At 41.3% G+C, this 20,048-nt stretch overlaps 1 protein-coding gene across 2 annotated transcripts in view; it reads left to right on the top strand.

Moving 5' to 3' along the window:
- Positions 1-20,048, top strand: part of LOC126100262 (E3 ubiquitin-protein ligase FANCL) — a 189,326-nt gene that overhangs the window by 138,454 nt on the left and 30,824 nt on the right. The window contains exon 10 of one of the 2 annotated variants that reach the window (XM_049910851.1): positions 179-532. The exons of the other annotated variant lie outside the window; for it this stretch is intronic. The gene's annotated coding sequence lies outside the window, so the exon portion shown is untranslated. Of the gene's footprint in view, positions 1-178; positions 533-20,048 lie in introns of those variants that run through there. 2 annotated transcript variants of the gene reach the window in all.

Below are 20,048 nucleotides of genomic sequence, written 5' to 3'. Positions count from 1 at the left end.
CCATGATGCAATTGTGGCAGCAACAATGATTACCAAAGTACAGATGGCAATTAAAAAGTAGTATGTATCTCTCTCTCTCTCTCTCTCTCTCTCTCGTGTGTGTGTGTGTGTGTGTGTGTGTGTGTTTGGTATAGAGGCTAATCAGTCACAATGAACCCAAGGCTTTGCATTGTTGCAGATGTTGTAGTACCCATATATGGTCTATGGTCTGGCATTGTCATACTCACAGAGATGGTGCTCCATGTGTGGACAAACTCTTCGAATTTGAAACTTGATTACGACACGCTTTTCTAATGCAGTGACACAGTTATATTACAACTGGTACATTACATGTTACAATTCGCAGGCTTCTAGTGATAGAGGGCTGTAAATATGTAGACATGACAAATAAAGATGTAGAACGCTAATAACATTTGTTTTATTTAAAGAGCTTGAAGGGTTTTCACATAAAAAATTTGGAGGTACTACTCTGGACTTAATTTAGATTAAATATATTGAATGTCATATTTCCTGTGTTCAAAATAGAATTTGTTCTTGGGTCAGCATTGTATTAAATTAAATATTTTAAAACAATAAACATTTATTGTTCTTTGTATTACATCTGAATGTAATTATTTACAATATAAATTGTTGTTATTGACAATTATTGCAAACAATTTTTTGAATGGCATTGTACACGCAGTGTCCACACAAAACACACATCATTGTTGCAGTGGTCTTTTTCGAACTCCCACAGAGGGTATCTGTGTCCTATGCATATTGTTTTCTTGAGGATTCAATGATGCTGAAGTTGAGGGATGTGGATATTGGAGCCTGAGAAACTCTTCAGGATCTACTGGGAGACAAATTTTTGCATAAAATGGGCCTTTCATTTCCTTTCAGCACCACATACATTTCCTAGATATTCATTCCAGCTATATTTATTAAAAGGGGGAGAGAGAGAGCGAGCGTGAGAGTGCGAGAGAGAGACCACCTTGTTATTCTGGATACATTGTATATAGCACATGACTTGTTGAGCATGCTCACTCCACCTCTGGACCTATTCTAATTCAGAATTATGTCTGGCTTTCTGCTTTCAGATCTTTGTCTCCACCATAGTTAACAGCTTACTTCACAATAACTTTTTTATGTCTAACATAAGGGTCTGATCTTTTTGGTAACCAAATATTGAAGAACCTACAGCTCTTATCTTACTGGGCAAAAATTCTGGATTCCTTTTTTTTCCTCGCACAATTCCTAAAGGTGTAATATTTTTTGATACAAGTATGTGGCCAGGGGTATAGAGGTATACCAATTATTGGTAGTTAAATTTCTGTTTGTAGTGACTATGTCCTTGAGAAGGTGCTTTACAACTTCTGTCTAGTTTGAAACAGAGTATGGGCCTAGTGGATGTTTACTGACATAAACCTCAATTTCCACAATAAAATAAATGTGAATCTGCCATATTTAGCAGGTTCAGATGGCATACATTGAATCCCTGAACAGAGTTGATGAAATGGATGCAACATTTCAAAAACAGTAACATGTTCATTGATGCTGTAAGATTTTCTTGTATTTTAAACAAAATTCAAATGTACACCTCACGGCAACAGATTTATCAAGCTACCTTCTTTCCTGATGGATTGCGCTGTCATGAAATCTGTGCCACCTCAAAATTAGTAGAAATCTACTATAACTCATGGCTGCTCTGTTAAGTATTATTCCTGCCCCATGCTTTCCCCATAACTCTTCCACATGTACCAAACCCCATTTTTCAAACCAATTTGAATACAGATACTGACAGAGGCCAATAGTCTATCCACAATTTCAGGGCCATGCATACATTGGGCATAATTTTTCGATTTATGAATTAGTGTGTCTTAGAATTGCATCAATCATATTTACACTGAAAACATTAAAAATAAAAAAACAAAAGACATTGTACTTAAACTATGTAAAAAACAGCGTAGTGAAGAATAAATGTGACTGAAAACGAACAAGAGAGGTCATGAGTTATATTCCGTACAAGCGTAGGCACATACTGACTAAATTTTTGTGGACTGAATAGTAGCCACAGCAAAGGGATGGTGAAGGGCAGGAAATTGTGGTGCCAATATTTGTAGAAGCTGACCGCAAGCGATGGGCATTTAAAATAATCCAGGTGTTGTACAAAATATAATGGTGTGACCATTGGATGGTTAACTTATGTTTTATAGGTCAATGTTTAGAGTAAGCTGTCATTCATCACACCAGCTAGAAATTTTGTCCAAGACATCTTGAGACCAATGACCTCAGCAGTTTCGTCTCTTAGGAATTCACTCACACAGGACATATTGAATGTATCTATAGTCACTCAACACGCCAAGCAGAAAGGGGGCTTGATCGCCGCTTATGTTTTGCACAGGTGTTGTAACACACACATAGAAAAATGAATTACATGTAATTTGAAAACATGGAAGACAAGCCAGCAGAACTTTCGATAACGTGTCATTGCTGCGTTCACTTGGAGAGCGAGTGTTGATGTCGCATTGATTCATATATGAGTTGTCATTCTTTGCTTGTCATGATTACTCAATTTAGTTTTCTTTCTTTTTTAAGTAGTGTACCCAACTCTAGTGAAAAGAAAACTAGTTGAACAAAAAGAATAAGTGTTGTCAAAACTAGAGGATTTGAAAAATATTTTCAAGTGAAAATGCAAATTTTAACTGTGCAATTAGTAGTAACATACTCTGCACATGGAACGACTCAAATGCAATTTGTTGCCGACGTGAGTTGGTAAAGCGTCGGTAGCGAATCATTTCCTATGTGGATAAATAAGGCCCCTCACACGGCGCTACTACAGTCTCACCGTCAATCGCTTGCAACACGTTGCAACTAGTTGTCAGCAACTCGATGCCCACGCCAAACGATCTGAGTTGCGCCGTGTTCCCAAACACAGCTCTGAGCTCTGAATTGGTTTAATTTGAATGTGAATGAGTAGGTTGTGAACATTAGCTTTGTACGGGAAGTAAAAAAAAAAAAATCTCATTTCATACAACTACAAGCTCCCTGGCTACTGAGGAGAGGTTTACCAGAGAAAGTGAAGTATGAAGCGAGAAAAGAATTTTATATTACAGGTGTAGTCTACTGTAAATCTATCATTTAAAATAAAATTGCCAGTATGTCAATGGAAGGAAATATATATAAAAAAAACATAAATCATACCAATGGCATTCTTTTGTGTGGCTAGCAGCCTTTATCGTTCCGCAAGATTACATTGTCAAGCGGAAACGAACAGTGAAAAGCCACAAACTTCTGGTAAGTCTAAATACAGTGATGTTCACATTCAAATGGTTTAACAAGAAGAAACCACCACAACTGCATTTCCGTGTATATAAATCTCAAGATATGGTATCTGGGTTTTCAAAATTAAAGTAGCTATGTGTTATGGAGGAACAAAGCTGCGGCAAATCACTGTAGCGGTGTTTAGTTGTTCTATAAAAAGCTATGAATTTCGGTTCTGTCTGTCTTACAGCTCCGTGCCTGCTACATACAACTGCATTTTATATTTCTTCGCATGTATGGATGAATCCAGAATTTTCTTCATTTTCTTATTCGTGTATAATAATAATCACATCTTCCTCTTAGCTTGAATCTGTACTCGACATCCCGAGTGTAAACAAAAAATCCTCGGCAACAACAAACAATACTTCCTCTACACGCTCGCGCGCGAGAACTGCACTTCATCATTTCTGAGGACATTGAGTGCGGAACAGTGTTGCCAGCTAGTCGGCAACCAGTTACGATGTTGTTTGCGTTGATTCAATTACTTAAACCGTACCGGTACCGGCCTGATGTGTTTCTTTCCTATTTAAGATGCAACTAAGTATGAATTTCCCATCAAAGTACTCCCAAACCAAATCGTGACATCATGTAATTCGAGCTCCTATTCCCGACAGGTAAACAACTTTTGAATGTGGAGTCTAAGAATCTAGGACTAAACAAAATAACACCGCCCAAAACCAAATCAAACGTGAGGGGGCTGGGGGCGAAAAGTCTTTGGCATAGGACGTAGTCGTCTGGAAGTGTGGCCTTGTCCAGCTCGGGCCAAATATTTGCGACACTGTCGAACGTGCCGCAGTGGAAGTTACAGATACATGTTGAGTGCAGCTGGGCAGGAAAAGCTGCTCGTCGTCTGAGAAGCGGCCACAGCCGTCTCCTGTTTATGCAACGCCAGCAGTAACCGCTGTGATAGTCTAAATAGTTTTCAAACTACGGCAAGCCCAGTTTACATCGAACGCGTTACACGGGTAGCCAGCTACCACCCGTCGAATGGGATCGATAGCATTCGTATCGTTTATTAACAGACGTGACTCTGTATGCCACAAACGCCCACGAGGACATACGCGACGTGGCTGAACTAGGATAACGTCTCATGCAGAAATGTTATTGGTAAACGGAAGAGTGCAGTACCTTTACACGCTGAGTTTACAAGAGTTTACGAATTAAAAGTCTGCGACGTACTATTTAGAGTTCATTATTCAGTTCTATAAAATTTGCTTTACAATTTAATGAACTAATGATATAAAAAAAATTAAAAAGACAACTCGATTTGTTAACATACCTGTGAATATCTATTTTAAAAAAAGATCACAAATTGAGATCCAAGAACAAAACCAGTATTTAGATTTTAAAAACAACCCCATGTAGCTTAAGCAAACATCTTTGTTAGACAAGTTAACGCAAGAGTTGCAAACTAGCAAATTGTTCTTACATTAAATTCAGATACATTACTTTCTGCCAACATCTCGTTAGAATCAGGTTATCAGAAACTTCTTTTCCCCAGCTTCAAAGCTTAACAATCTGCATGCGGCGATAGGAACAATATACATTTTTTATTATGACAGTGCCAGTCCACACATGCTTGCTTCGACATATGCAACAATCGGCGCCTTGAGTTCACAGTCATCGATCATCCTCAATATGGTCCGTACTTGGCCCCATCCGATTTTCACCCGTTTCCAGAACTTTGAGAACACCTTCGAGGACTACACTTTGATTATGATGACGCGGTGGAAGCTGAGGTGAGGCAACGAAAACCATTTACAACGAAAGTAGGAACAATCTGGACTCTTTGGGAGACGTGTGTTCGTCGCCAGGGTGACTACGCTGAGAAATAAATATGTGGTTATGAAGGATAAAGACGTAGAATGTCAATAATGTTTGTTTTAATGAGTTTTTAGATAAAAAATTCGGAGGAATTACTTTTCGACATGCCCTCGTATTTTATATATGAAAACTTTATATGTGGAAACTCTTAATGCATTTTAAATAAAGCTACATTATACAGCCATATTCATGTCTGCGTATTTATTTTTCAATGTAGTACCTATGGCGACGAACAAATTTCTCCCAACGAGAGACCAGCTTGTTGATAACGACACGGTAGAAAATTTGACTTGGTTTACGAAGCCAAAACTTCCCCTCTTCTTGTACCATCTCCTCACTAAAAGCCTTAGCGATTTTTTCAACTGAAGTGCCACATCTGTGACTGCGCATTTTTAGAAATTTAGCACGAGGGATCGTGGATATGTGAGGCGAGCACTGACACCATTCATGCCAGCCTAACAATGAAAAGTTTAGCCGAATAAGTCCATACAAAAGTAATCACATCTACGTCTTTTCGGCGAGATTTGCCGACTTCAAGGCATCAGTCTGCGTTGCACTTAAGCCACGTAAACATGGCTGCCGTCATTGTTGTTCCCGCCAAGTGTGAATTACGAAGTGTAATTCGGTTTCTGCAAGCAGAAGGGAATAGTGCAGCAGAAATTCATCGGAGAATGAGCCGAGCGTACGGTGATAACTTCATGCCTGATGGTGGTGTGCTTGAATGGCGCCGAAAGTTTAAAGATGGCCGAAATGACTTGCATGATGAAGGGGGCCAAGGACGCAAGTCGGTCGTTACAGCCGACCTTGTTGAACGAGTTGAAAGAATAGTTAGAGAAAATCGTAGGTTCGCCATAACTGCTTTGTCTATGGAAGTTCCGGAAGTTTCAAGATCTGTCGTACACTCAATCATGACTGAACATATAGGCTACAAAAAACTTTGTGCTCGTTGGATTCCAAAAATGTTGTCGGATACCCACAAAAGTCACCGAATGTCTTCAGTTTTTAATTTCCTTGGCCGTTATCACGATGAAGGAGAGAACTTTTTGAAATCAATTGTTACTGGAGATGAAACTTGGATCCAATACGACACACCGGAAACAAAACGACAATCACAAGAATGGATGCACTCAAATTCACCAAACAAACCAAAAAAATTCAAACATTCAACAACAGAAAGGTTATCGCTACCGTGTTTTGGGACCAAAAAAGTGTGATGCTTGTAGGGTTTATGCAGCCCAGAACCACTATCAATGTAGCTGCTTATTGTGAAACTTCACGACGTTTGCGGAGAGGCATTCAAAACAAAGACTTCAGGAGTTATGTTGATCCATGACAACGCTCATCTACACACTGCTGGGACAACCCAACGGCTCCTTGAACAATTTCAGTGGGACATTTTCGATCATTCGCCGTAGAGTCCTGACCTGGAAGCCAGCGACTTTCACCTTTTCCCTGAACTGAAGACGTGACAAGGAAGGCAGCATTTTCAAAGTAACGAAGATCTTCAAAACAGCGTCAACGCTCATTTGAAGTCATTGGCGGCAACATTTTTTGAAGAGGGTATTGCAAAGCTTGTCCAGAGCTACGATAAATGTCTCAGTCTTTTCGGTGATTATGTTGAAAAGTAACCATAAGTGTACAAAACTTTTGATAATAAAATAATTGTTTTCTAAAAACTTGTCTTTTATTTATATCCTATTGAAAAAAAAACCGCCCTCGTATGTTGCCGCAGCTGAGAAATGTGTATGGTGCAGCACAACAACTGAAGCACAAAGTACATGGATTTCACTGCCGCAGCGCTAAATCGAAGGCGTTCCCAAGGAGCTTTACCTAAGAGACAGAGATAACCGTCATGACATGGGACATGCTTCTTAAAATGATGCACGCCAGACGTGGTTTCTATCGTGGTAGGTGCACGTTCAGAAACGAGTTGCTGCATCCCACCGGACGTAAGCGACTCTGTTTAGTTTTCAAATCACACAGTTTGTTACGAAAATGGAAGCGGGTAAAATTTTTACGTTAGCTCGATTAAACCCCTTGACCGGTATGTTTCTTGTGCCGAGTAAGTGCCATTGTCGTAGCATTACTTGCCGTTCACGCGCTGTTGCTGAGTGTCCCTCCGTGCGCCGCTATCCATCTCACCCGTGTCGTTATTCCTTTGCCTCGCGGTACTCGTGCAACGCGGTTACTCGGACTCGTTCCGCTGTGCTTTGCTCAAATGAAGTAATTGTAAGTTGCCGACAAATCGAAGCTTTTCGCAGCGGCAGTGTGTATTACGAAAATAAGCAAATTACGTGTGATTTATTTTGGTAGTCTAATGAACTATTTTATTGGAGAGGCTAATGCATACGTATTACATTTTGGAAAATTGGTGTTTCAACAATTTCTTTCCTTGAGAAATTCATTTCAAAATCGGCTTTGTGTACTACACCTTATAGGAATAACATTGCAAACGAAGAATACAATCTTAGTTGTTAGTTGAGATCGATTTGTACACACACAATCGTTGCTTCATTATGCCCATAAGTGAACTGACAAGCTGTTCAGCATATTTTTCTGTCTCATTAGTTACATTGTTAACAACCTACCATAAAAAAATAATTTGAAAATAGCAAGTAGATTTTGGGGATGTGCAAAACGAATTTTTACACTTGGTGTCTCTGTGAATGCAAATTTACTCCCATCTGCACAACAATCAACGGACCACATTCCTGTAGAATGAGCAGTCAGCATTTCTTCTACGTCGCCTTTGCCAATTGAAGTTTCTATATCACCACGACAAACAGTCGGGAAAATCTATAGGGGGAAAAAAATGCAGCCCTTTGAGTCAAGCAAGTTACACGCTAACCACTTGGAACACATGCGTCGCCTCACCTGTCAAAAATTTTGAGAGCTGAAGCGATGCTAGTCCTCCAAATAGCTGGTATGTAGTAACAGAAGAATGGAATGCTATAAACAGAGAACTTCCTATTTTTAATGGTGTTTCCATGTAATATATGTGCTTCACAGTAGCAGAGTAGTAAATGTATCATCGAAAATCGTTTTAAAATGGGAAATGAATTGCGACCTGGTGCACATAAGTTGAAAAGGAACGCATTGCGAGTATATCCACATACTCAAAACGTCCTCTCTGGTGTTTTGCTCCAATTGTAAGTAGTTTCACGAGTTTCTTTGCGGAACTCATTTTAACACGTTAAAAACTAGGCATGATTTTTAAAGTCTTGGAGATATTTTTTATTGATGCTACAATTTATAGTGGCACAATAAATTCCACTCCATTTCAGTTTGAACGTGCTTCTGCACTCCATGTAATATGCAAAACGCATTCATTTCGTGTAGTGCGTTCATACATTGCAGCTGCATAATAGCACTGCAGTAGCGGTTGGAAAAAAAATAAATAAGTGGGTGTTTCCAGACTGTTTGTCGTAGACTGTGCTCCCATTATCACTGAAGTGCTCATCATTACTGTCTGCTCCACACAAATGAAACGCCAGCGACATCTTTTAGATGATGCTGACACTAGTAATGCGACTCGTTCGACTGATTTACAACTCTAGGCTCCAGAATGCGGGTGACTACGGGCCCGAGTGCCGTTCTTACAGCATGCTGCGCAGCGCCGCCAGGCAGCTCGAACTCTGTTCGGAGAGCACGTGTGGCGAGGCAATAGGCCTGCCTGACAAGGGGAGGCCGGCAATTGTGAAATTCAGATTCGATTCATACTGCGCATAATAAAAGCTCATGGCCAGAGGTGTAATGTGGCAAAGCACCAAGATGCACTTCTCAGTCGTTGTCGAGAAAATCGACAGTTAAAAGAAACCGTTGCGGTGAAATACTCTCTTAAGGCACAAAAGTCAAGACCAAAAAACACCCACCATGTAACCCCTTTTTACCACCACACCATTTAAGAAGGAGAAGCGCATAAAGCGCTAGAACTTCGTTCACTGAAGAGGGTCCATCCCTCAGCCATGTGCGAAGTGAAGTAAATACTCTCTTAAGAGTAAAAGTTTTCTGCAGCGTCGTGGTGCAGTGGTAAGCGCTGGGGGTCGCCGGATCGAATCCTGAACCATTCAACCATTTTTTTTAGTATTTGTTTTTGTAATTATATAATTCCCGGCCATCAGTTGCAACAATTATGCATATAATAAGTTGTTGAAAGTCGTTTGTCGTGAAAAAACTGGCGACTTCGAACATCATTATGTTTTCCCCAAACAAAGTTGTATTTCACAAAGGTTATTAATTGTCTTCATAATGTTAACCACGTATAGTCAACGGAAGACGTAGAAACGTTATTCCGAAACGAATACGTATAGCGTAAGTCAAACGTTCGAATTAGAATAGAGACCCCACGGACACAAACTTGCTGTGGCAGGTATGAAATATAAACTCCGCTACTCGCTCGTTACACTTGAAGGGCAGATGTTGAATGGGCCGAAACGAGTCGCCGCATAACAGCGTAGTTGCGTGCTAACTTCGAAAGAAGGTAGATGCGGTCCCTAGCGAAACTTATAACATCGTCGAAAATCAGTGCGGACGGGAGACCTTTGTTACACCCTGTTAAACAAACGGAAAAATGGAGGCGGTACAATTGGAGAGCGATCCGCCTTCACCACCAACATGCATAAGCAATTCATTAATAGTTTATATAAATAAATAAATATATATATATATATATATACAATAATTAATAATAATAATAATAATAATAATAATAATTACAAAAAATAATAATTAAAAAAATTGCATGGCGCGAGATTCGATCCGGCGACCTTAGGATTACGAACTCCAGCGCTTACCGCTGCACCACGACGCTGTACAAAACCGTTAATCGTAGAGAGTATTTCACCGCAACGGTTTCTTTTAACTGTCGATTTTCTCGACAACGGCTGAGAAGTGCATCTTGGTGCTTTGCCACATTACACCTCTGGCCATGAGCTTTTATTATGCGCAGTATGAATCGAATCTGAATTTCACAATTGCCGGCCTCCCCTTGTGAGTCCAGCACAGTCGGAGGGTTAAAATGCACGCGTATTCCCTTGTCCATATGGTAGCAATGGTGCTCTGTTTGTTGTGCACTTTAATAAAAATTTTGATATTCATGAACATGATACAAGCCAGAAAAGGAAGCTTCCATGTTCAGTCAACAAGGACATTCGCTTCCGAAACACCCACTACAAACAGTTCGAAAAACTCCCCCAGATCCTGGGCAATTATTATAGGATGAACCACCTGCAGTTCCATCGCTGCAACTTTTACTTTGCTATTTACGACTGTTCTATCCAATTAATTTACAGACTAAAGTAGCTCTGACTGATGAGTGATAGACAACTAGCATGGAAATCCCATCTATAAACCACTTGACAGAAAAACCCACAATAGACCGAAAATTGTAACTGGCCGAACATGGGGACTTCAGCCTTCCACTGTCCTCAACCCCTATAAATCCCTGATCTGAACCATCCTCTGCGACACAAGTGTAGCTTGAATTTCTGATCCTCTCAAATTTTTCGTGGCCTCGAGTTCCTAGAACACATCCTTTAACAATGAAACATTAATCAGTTCCTCTTAGCTAACCATATACACAATACTGCTACCCGATCACGAAGAACCCACTCCCTTCCCTCTGCCAGGGATCCTGTCCTCACCCCTCCATTCCACCCACATCCTAAGGCTTGGTTTGGGACCTCATTCTTGATTACCCTCTCCCTCAATTAGACACCAGCCCACGTAAAATCCATACTACACACCAATCCATACTACACACCACCCAAAAACTTACAGATCGCATCGTACCATTATCCCTGGCTGTCTACATAAACTCATGACATCATTCATCTGCATAAATATTCTGAACTATCAACAAATCAGCTTTTTATCTTTCATCCAACACAAATCACCATGTGTATAGTATTTTTTTTAAATATTCATTTTTTAACATCATGTAAATTTTTCATCGCATTATAATTTTTTTTGTAAAAAGTTATTTTACACTAGTGCATATACAATACAGCTTTTCCTGCTTAAGACTTATGCTAAGTGGCTTCACGTCAGCCATGAGTGATGACCATGTTTTTGCCTCATTTTAGCTTTGTAGGCTCACACGTTGCAAGTAAATCAGAATTAGACGCCAAATCTTTGCAAGAAACCGACCTCGCCTGAATCACTTTCAGATATTTCTAGTTTCTACACAGAAATGCGACAGTTTGCAAATAAACACAGACATGAGGTACATCACTTTGGGAACAATACTGATCTTCCAGTACCATTTTCAAAAGTATAAACACCCCACCAAAAAGAAAAAAAGCAGTTAGCTTGATGAAAAAATGAGTAGAGAATTTTTTTGGAACTACAAAATGAACAATGGCTTCATAAGGACGTACACTAACTGATCAGAAGTATACGGTCACCCCCTACGTAATGTGAAAGTGACCACTAGATGTCACGAGTGATGCACCCGCTGATATAAAAGGAATTATAGAAGGTTTTACTGGTAGAGAAATTTTACTGATAGAGAAGCATTAATACCAGAATGGGCTGGTTAGGATTTAAAAAACATCAGACGCAATGGTCGAGCTGTTCCTCAAAAGCCACACATTTCTGCAGTCAGTGCTAAACAGTGTTGGGGGTGATTGTAAGAACGACACTTCTGTCCAGAGGATGACTGGAAATGAATGATACAGAGTGATGAATCGTGCTATGCCCTGCGGCAATTTGACGCAAAGGATTGGGTTTCGTGAGTGCCTGGAGAAAACCTTGTGTGTGAGTAGCGCCGCCAGTGAAATACAGAGAAAGTTGTGTTATGGTATGGCGGCGTCTTTCGCGGTTGGCGTGTGGTCATGTTATTGCACTAGAGAAAGCGCTACAAATGGAAGGATATGAACACATTATATAGCATTGTGTGTCGTGTACAATAGAGGAAATGTCTGGTGCCGATAAATGATTGCATAACGTAAGAATACACTGTCATAAAGCAGCAGTTCAATTTGGTGGAGTTAGTGTGCTAAACTCCGCATCCAACAGAAGAACACGTGCTGTGCGTCAATATATGAAAGTATGCATGAAGCAGCCAAGCCAGATGTAGACACAGAACTACTTTCTTATTTAAAAAAGTACAATATATACAATTACAGGTAGGAGTTTATACATAAAAAAAGCATAAGAGCCATATGTTTGTTACTTTTTTGTCTGTAAAATCCGTTGTATACTAATGTAGACATATAATCATCAATATGGTTGAGTGGATGACACACCTTCATCACATAGAAACTGACTGGTCTCGAAATACTACTGAAAGCCAGAAGAAGAAGAAGAATGGTACACACCAAATTCTGAGCTACATAGAGTGTACAAGTGAAGTAACGACTGTTGACGCTTCTATCCAAGTCGCTAGTCTTGATGCTACTATTCAACTGGGGCGTCGCCAGTCGGTCGCAGTGCTTATGTCCTTTCCACATAGGGGCCGGTGCTGTTGTTTTGTCGTCCTATTTTATTTAGCTTATGGCATGTAACACATCATATAAAAAAAGACATAAAAATCATAAGACACAGAAATAAAGAGTAGTCACAGTATATAACATATAGTTGTAGATATAAAAGTATTTAAAATAGTGTATATAACAAACAAAAGTTCACAAACAAACATCCAGATTTGTGACATAGTCTATTGCACTTTCAGTCGCGGTCAGAAACTCATTGGGGTCTCCTGCAAAACGTCTCAGAGGGCAATCTTCCACGATGTGACGAATCGTCTGCCGGTCCGCACCGCAGTCACATCTCGGGGAGGTGATTTTACCCCACCTGTGGAGGCTGTCTGCACATCTGCCGTTATTTGTCCGAATTCGATTCAAGGTCGTCCAAGTTTTCCTTGGCAAATTGAATCCTGGTGGTTGGACATTGATACATGGCATATTCTGCAGGTTTTGGAGCACAGATTCTCTCCACCGCGTTTTCCAGAGGTTGCCATAATCCGGGTTGAGAGGATGCGTATTTTTTGCCTTTTTTAAAGAGGGGTGTCTGGAGCGTAATCTGTTCATCTCCAGGGCGGGAACATCCTTATGGATTGGCAGTTTCTCGTTGTTCAGCACTTTTCCATACTCGCGTAAGAGAGCGTTTTCTCTGCGCAGGTCCGGTGGGAGAATGTTGCTCAGTATAGGTAGCCAGTGTAAAGGCGTTGGCTTTATTGTTCCTGATATCATCCTCATTGTGTAATTTAGTTGAGCATCGATCAAGCCTGTGTGTTTACTGTTTAGCCATACCGGTGCGGCATATTCTGCTGTTGTGTAGACAAGTCCCAGAGCCGAAGATCTCAGTACAGCCGCGGAAGAGCCCCACGTAGTCCCACATAGCTTCTGTATGATATTATTTCGAGTTTTAAGTTTTGCGGCTGTATTACGTAGGTGTTCCTTGAATGTTAGGGTTCTATCAAAGGTGACGCCTAGATATCTGGGGTAATTATTATGGTTTAGCAGCCTGTTTTCGAAATGAACGTTGAGCTTTCTTTTTGCTTGGGCATTGTCGAGGTGAAAGCATGTCACCTCCGTTTTTGTCGCGTTTGGCCGTAATCTCCACCTTCGGAAGTAATCTCCCAGCTTTGTTAGATCCGCAGTTAACGTGTTTTTCGTTGCCTCCATTGATCTGCCTCTTGCAGCTATTGCCCAGTCGTCGGCATATCCGAATTTTTGAGAAGTGGTTTCAGGTAAGTCAGATATGTAGAGGTTAAACATCAATGGCGCCAGAACGGAGCCTTGTGGTAAACCATTGTTGAGCTTCATTTGGTCACTTTTTAAGTCGCCCATTATGACTCTGAAACTTCTATCTGTGAGCATGTTATCAATGAGGTTGGCCAGCTTGTTACATGGTATGACCCGCAGCAACTTAAATATCAGGCCTTGTCGCCAAACGGTATCATAAGCGGCTGATAGGTCAATAAAGGCTAGTGATGTTTTGAGTTTTTTCTGAAAGCTCGCCTCTATGTGAGTTGCTAGGGAGAGGATCTGGTCGGTGCAACTGCGGTTGGGTCGAAAACCTGCCTGTTCAATCGGTTTCCGCTTATTCTGTTGTAGATGATACGTTCCAGCAGCGTATAGACACAGTTCAGCAGAGCGATAGGGCGGTAGTTTTGGGGCATGTCGTTAGGTTTGCCTGGCTTTAGTATCGCTATAATCTTTGCTCGTTTAAGCTGGTGTGGGATATTACCCGATTCTAAAATATCTGTTAAGAAGTTTGCGAGCCATGTTCTAGTATATTTTCCACAGTGAAGTAGGAATTCCGGGTGGATGCCATCGAAGCCGGGAGCCTTGCCACTTTTGATTTTTGACACGGCTGCTGCAACTTCTTCCGCTGTGATAGGCTGGAAAAATTCGGAGGTAGGCGATGCCCTTCGTTTTAAGGATCTTAATTCACGTTTGACGGTCGTGGTGTGTGTTCTGTCCCTTGGTGCTCTTGAGGTTCTAACTATGTGTGCGGCCACATTGTTAGGGGTTATCGGGTGGGTGTCTTTTATTTTACGTTTACTGCCTCCCAGGTTGCGAAGTAGGGTCCATGCTTGCCTACTGGATTTAGTGAAATCTAGATTCTCCACGGTGTCCATCCATTTTTCCCGTCGAGCTGCGTCTAAGCTGTGCAACAGTTCGTCCGCGATTTCTTGGTCGTTGGTTTCGGTAAATTCCTGGTACAGGTCTTCGCATCTCTCATTCCAGCCTGGGATGTACTCTTTCCGGTAGCCTCTGGGTACATTCCTGTTAGCCGTGGCGATGACTGCTCCCACAAATCTGTCATAGTTGTCCCTAGTCGGGGGTATCCAACCTAGACACTTGTCAAGGTTTTCTGCAAAGGTGGCCCAGTCTGCCTTCTGGAAATTCCATCGTGGGCGAGGAAAAGATTTTATGATTGGGATGTTAATTCCGACTTCTAAGATAACAGGGCGATGCTGGCTATGTGGGAAATCAGACAGGACTTCACGAGTTGCGGCTAGCGGTTGGTTGTTTTTGTTTTTAGTGACAAAACATAAATCAGGGTTATAATCTCGTCTCCATGCTGCTGATTGAAATGTTCCGCGGTCCTTAGGGTCGAAAATCAGGTGGCTGTTAGTCTCCTCACTCCAGCTCATCAGGGATTCACCGTTCTGGTCGTTTCGTGCGTACTTCCAGTTCTCATGGTGACTATTAAAGTCTCCTACGTAGATGGCAGGGTGGGGATATTCTTGGAGTACTTCTGGAGGCCATGGACAGCCGGGAGGCTTATAGATGTTAACTGTAGTGGTCTCGCCAATTTTGACAGCAACTTCATGTATGTTGTTGTCTGTAGATATCTTACACAGGGAAGCATTTTCTATCTTATTTCGTATGTAGGTTGCCACACCGTAATTTCGGTGATAGGTGGCTCCCAGTATCTCGAATCCAGGGATTTTTCCTCTAGAAGCCAGCTGATCTATGTTTTCCGCATGAGTCTCTTGTATCGCGACTACGTCGATTTTCTTCTGAGTGAGAACTCTCTGGAGAAATTCACATTTGCTCCTACTTATGCCTTCAATGTTTAGGTGGCAGACTCGGAGGCACGGTCCGAGTGCTCTAGTCAATTTTTCATCGTTCATTTGGTTGGTATCACTCATGATGTGTTTACCAGGAGATCCAGCTCAAGATTATCTGGATTATCTGGTTGCCTTTAGTGCTAGTTCATTTAGCGTTACCCAGGGTGCACGTGTAGTATTCTACTACGGACGCGAACTAGCCTTACACCCCACAGTCGTCCTGCAGAGGGGTCAGTCAGCGTACGATTGGCTGATGTCTTCTCTGTCGTTCCCGACTGGCGTGCCAGCGCTTGACTATATGCCGTAACAATACGAGTGATAATTGTCAGTCCATCTAGCTGCAGCAAGAAAAACGTTATTGTATAATTTCTAGCATTTCGAGATGAGATTTGCTTCGAGTATATTTATGTGTTCTCAAAAACATTGTTTCAGCCCAAATACCATGTATTACAGGAGATACTGCTTGGCATCGATGGTGTGACATACACTACATTCATCAAAAGCAGTAATATCCCGTAACTGGTATGAGTAAAGCTGGACACTGTGTTTACATTTGACAATATTGTTGTGAAAAAACAGGATCAAATACAGGAGTATTTCTGTTTCAGTCGCTATATTGGTGTTGGCATCTATTATTTGAGTCAAACACATTCTAGGATATAGAAACAGTTGCTAATGAGTAAAGTAAACGTTATTATAGATTTCAAACAAGACAATATGAATTTAAAACAAATTTATCAAGCGCATGTAGGAACTGACAAAACATTCAATGAATTTATAATTATATGCGGAGGTTACCGGAATCATACACACTATGGTCTCTTGGTTGTTAATAAAACAACAACATTGTATGACAAGCGATATAGACGAATCATCCGAGAGTTTCTTTTTAAAAAATGATGTACCAATACACTGGGGTGACAAAAGTCACAGGATAACGATATACACATATAAAGATGGCGGTAGCATCATGTACACAAGATATAAAAGAGCAGTGCACTAAGGTGATTCATGTGGAAAGGTGATAATGGCCGCGCGACGGGAATTAACAGAATTTGAATGCAGAGTGGACATGGGGCATTCCATTTCGGAAATTGTTAGGGAATTCAGTCTTCCTAGATCCACAGTGTCTAAAGTGTATCGAGAATACTAAATTTCAGGCATTATTCCTCACCACAGGCAACAGAATGTCTGACAGGCCTCACTTAATGACTGACAAGGAAATGGTCCAATAAGACATGTCGAAACCTACGGTGAAATTTTTTTACACAGGAAGAAGACAACGAAAGAAATGCACTGTCAAAATTTTAGCTGCTTAGAAGCACTTCAAGTATTTAAAAAAAAGGTGAAAATTGCCAAATTCGTAGTGCGGCAGGGGGCTGTAGAAATGTCCACCATTAATGGCGCTGTAGGCACACACACAGCCGAGCTCGGCGGTTCATTTTGTAAACAGGGAACACGACACAAATCGATCATAATTTGCAAAGGACGTTTCTCTAGCACTACAGTACACACTTAATATTCTCTCGAATTAGCCACTCAAGTAACATCTATTACAAATTCTATAAGGGGCGTTCAAACCGAAGTCTGGAATGCGCAAACCGGTGACAGGTGGGTAATAGCGTGGCGTGTGTAACGAGGTGTGGTTCCGACCAGAAAGTGGAAATACACAGTCCGTCGCTAGAGGGCACGCGTGCGCGTCACTTGACTGTACAGACGTAGCAGACGCAGTCGGCAGTAGCAAGCAAGCATCAATCGTCCAACGCTGCCAGTCGTATGGTTATGCTGACGTTGTTCTTTGACCAAGATGGCCCCTTCTGATTCACTTCTAACAGCACGGGACAAGAGTGAACGCCCAGCGTTACTCGTAAACCTTGACCACCCTTCGCCAAGCGATCAAATCAAAACGATCAGGCAATCTGACCCGTGGGGTCATTCTGCTTCGCCATGCAGAGCCTCATACTGCCAATACAGTCGCGACACTCTTGCAGAAATTAAATGGGATGTTCTCAGTCACCCTCCATACAGTCCGGATCTCTCTCCCTTTCATCAAACCACGTTCGGTCCCCTTAAAAAGGCTCTGAGGGGCAAACGATTCACCTCGGACAACAGCGTCCAGCTGTACGTGCGGTTGTTGTTGTTGTGGTCTTCAGTCCTGAGACTGGTTTGATGCAGCTCTCCATGCTACTCTATCCTGTGCAAGCTTCTTCATCTCCCAGTACCTACTGCAACCTACATCCTTCAGAATCTGCATAGTGTATTCATCTCTTGGTCTCCCCCTACGATTTTTACCCTCCACGCTGCCCTCCAATACCAAATTGGTGATCCCTTGATGCCTCAGAACATGTCCTACCAACCGATCCCTTCTTCTGGTCAAGTTGTGCCACAAACTTCTCTTCTCCCCAATCCTATTCAATACTTCCTCATTAGTTATGTGATCTAACCATCTAATCTTCAGCATTCTTCTGTAGCACCACATTTCGAAAGCTTCTATTCTCTTCTTGTCCAAACTATTTACCGTCCATGTTTCACTTCCATACAAATACTTTCAGAAATGACTTCCTGACACTTAAATCTATACTCGATGTTAACAAATTTTTCTTCTTCAGAAACGCTTTCCTTGCCATTGCCAGTCTACATTTTATATCCTCTCTACTTCGACCATCATCAGTTATTTTGCTCCCCAAATAGCAAAACTCCTTTACTACTTTAAGTGCCTCATTTCCTAATCTAATTCCCTCAGCATCACCCGACTTAATTCGACTACATTCCATTATCCTCGTTTTGCTTTTGTTGATGTTCATCTTATATCCTCCTTTTAAGACACTGTCCATTCCGTTCAACTGCTCTTCCAGGTCCTTTGCTGTCTCTGACAGAATTACAATGTCATCGGCAAACCTCAAGGTTTTTATTTCTTCTCCATGGATTTTAATACCTACTCCGAATTTTTCTTTTGTTTCCTTTACTGCTTGCTCAATATACAGATTGAATAACATCGGGGAGAGGCTACAACCCTGCCTTACTCCCTTCCCAACCACTGCTTCCCTTTCATGTCCCTCGACTCTTATAACTGCCATCTGCTTTCTGTACAAATTGTAAATAGCCTTTCGCTCCCTGTATTTTACCCCTGCCACCTTTAGAATTTGAAAGAGAGTATTCCAGTCAACATTGTCAAAAGCTTTCTCTAAGTCTACAAATGCTAGAAACGTAGGTTTGCCTTTCCTTAATCTTTCTTCTAAGAAAAGTCGTAAGGTCAGTATTGCCTCACGTGTTCCAGTATTTCTGCGGAATCCAAACTGATCTTCCCCGAGGTCGGCTTCTACTAGTTTCTCCATTCGTCTGTAAAGAATTCGTGTTAGTATTTTGCAGCTGTGGCTTATTAAACTGATTGTTCGGTAATTTTCACATCTGTCAACACCTGCTTTCTTTGGGATTGGAATTATTATATTCTTCTTGAAGTCTGAGGGTATTTCGCCTGTTTCATACATCTTGCACATACGTGCGGAACTGGTTAATATCGTAGCCCCGGCAATTTTATGAGACAGTTCAAGAACCCCACGTGATTTAAATGGCTCTGAGCACTATGGGACTTAACATCTGAGGTCATCAGCCCCTTAGAACTACTTAAACCTAACTAACCTAAGGACATCACACACATCCATGCCCGAGGCTGGATTTGAACCTGCGACCGTAGCGGGCGCGCGATTCCAGACTGAAGCGCCTAGAACCGCTCGGCCACAACGGCCGGCGTAACCACACGTGAAACACCATTAGTCACAGTGGAACAAGTGTCTCAACAGCCAGGGTCATTACTTCTAACATACAGGTACTGGTTTCTGTAATTATGCCTCCAGCTTGTTTCTTTTTGATCGCCCCTTATAATTTGCTTTTTGCAGTACAGATAAAGCTGAATTAATATTTATTGTGGTTTCGTAAGGCATGCCTGCTGATAGTAACTTTTTTTCCAGTTCCAAGTAATGTGGAATCCAATTAACGTTCTCAATTTAGCAATAATGAAATACGAAGAACGTCGTTTCCAGCCGAAATCACGTACTTCTCCTGAGGACATATATATGTGTCACTTGTTAGTTGATCTCCTTGACATTCATTCGAATGATATCGATATTTCGTTTAAAATTGTGGATACGTTAGAAGAAATAGGAAATAACTGAGACGATTCTATGAATTGTGATTCGTACGACATCAGTTGTCAGTTGTAACAGTTCTAAAGAAGACTAGGTTCCAAGCCTAAAAAAAAAAAAAAAAAAAAAAACACGTACTGAAACAGCTATCAGTGACAAAGAGAAAGTAGTGAAATACGAGGGTAATCCCAAAAGTAAGATCTCCTATTTTATTATAAGTACATAGACCTGTTTATTTCTACAACGGTTTACAT

The sequence above is a fragment of the Schistocerca cancellata genome, chromosome 9, assembly GCF_023864275.1.
Source record: "Schistocerca cancellata isolate TAMUIC-IGC-003103 chromosome 9, iqSchCanc2.1, whole genome shotgun sequence".
Classification (NCBI taxonomy): Eukaryota; Metazoa; Arthropoda; class Insecta; order Orthoptera; family Acrididae; genus Schistocerca; species Schistocerca cancellata.
The sequence above is the reverse complement of the archived record's forward strand: the minus strand, read 5'-3'. Positions and strand labels throughout refer to the sequence as shown.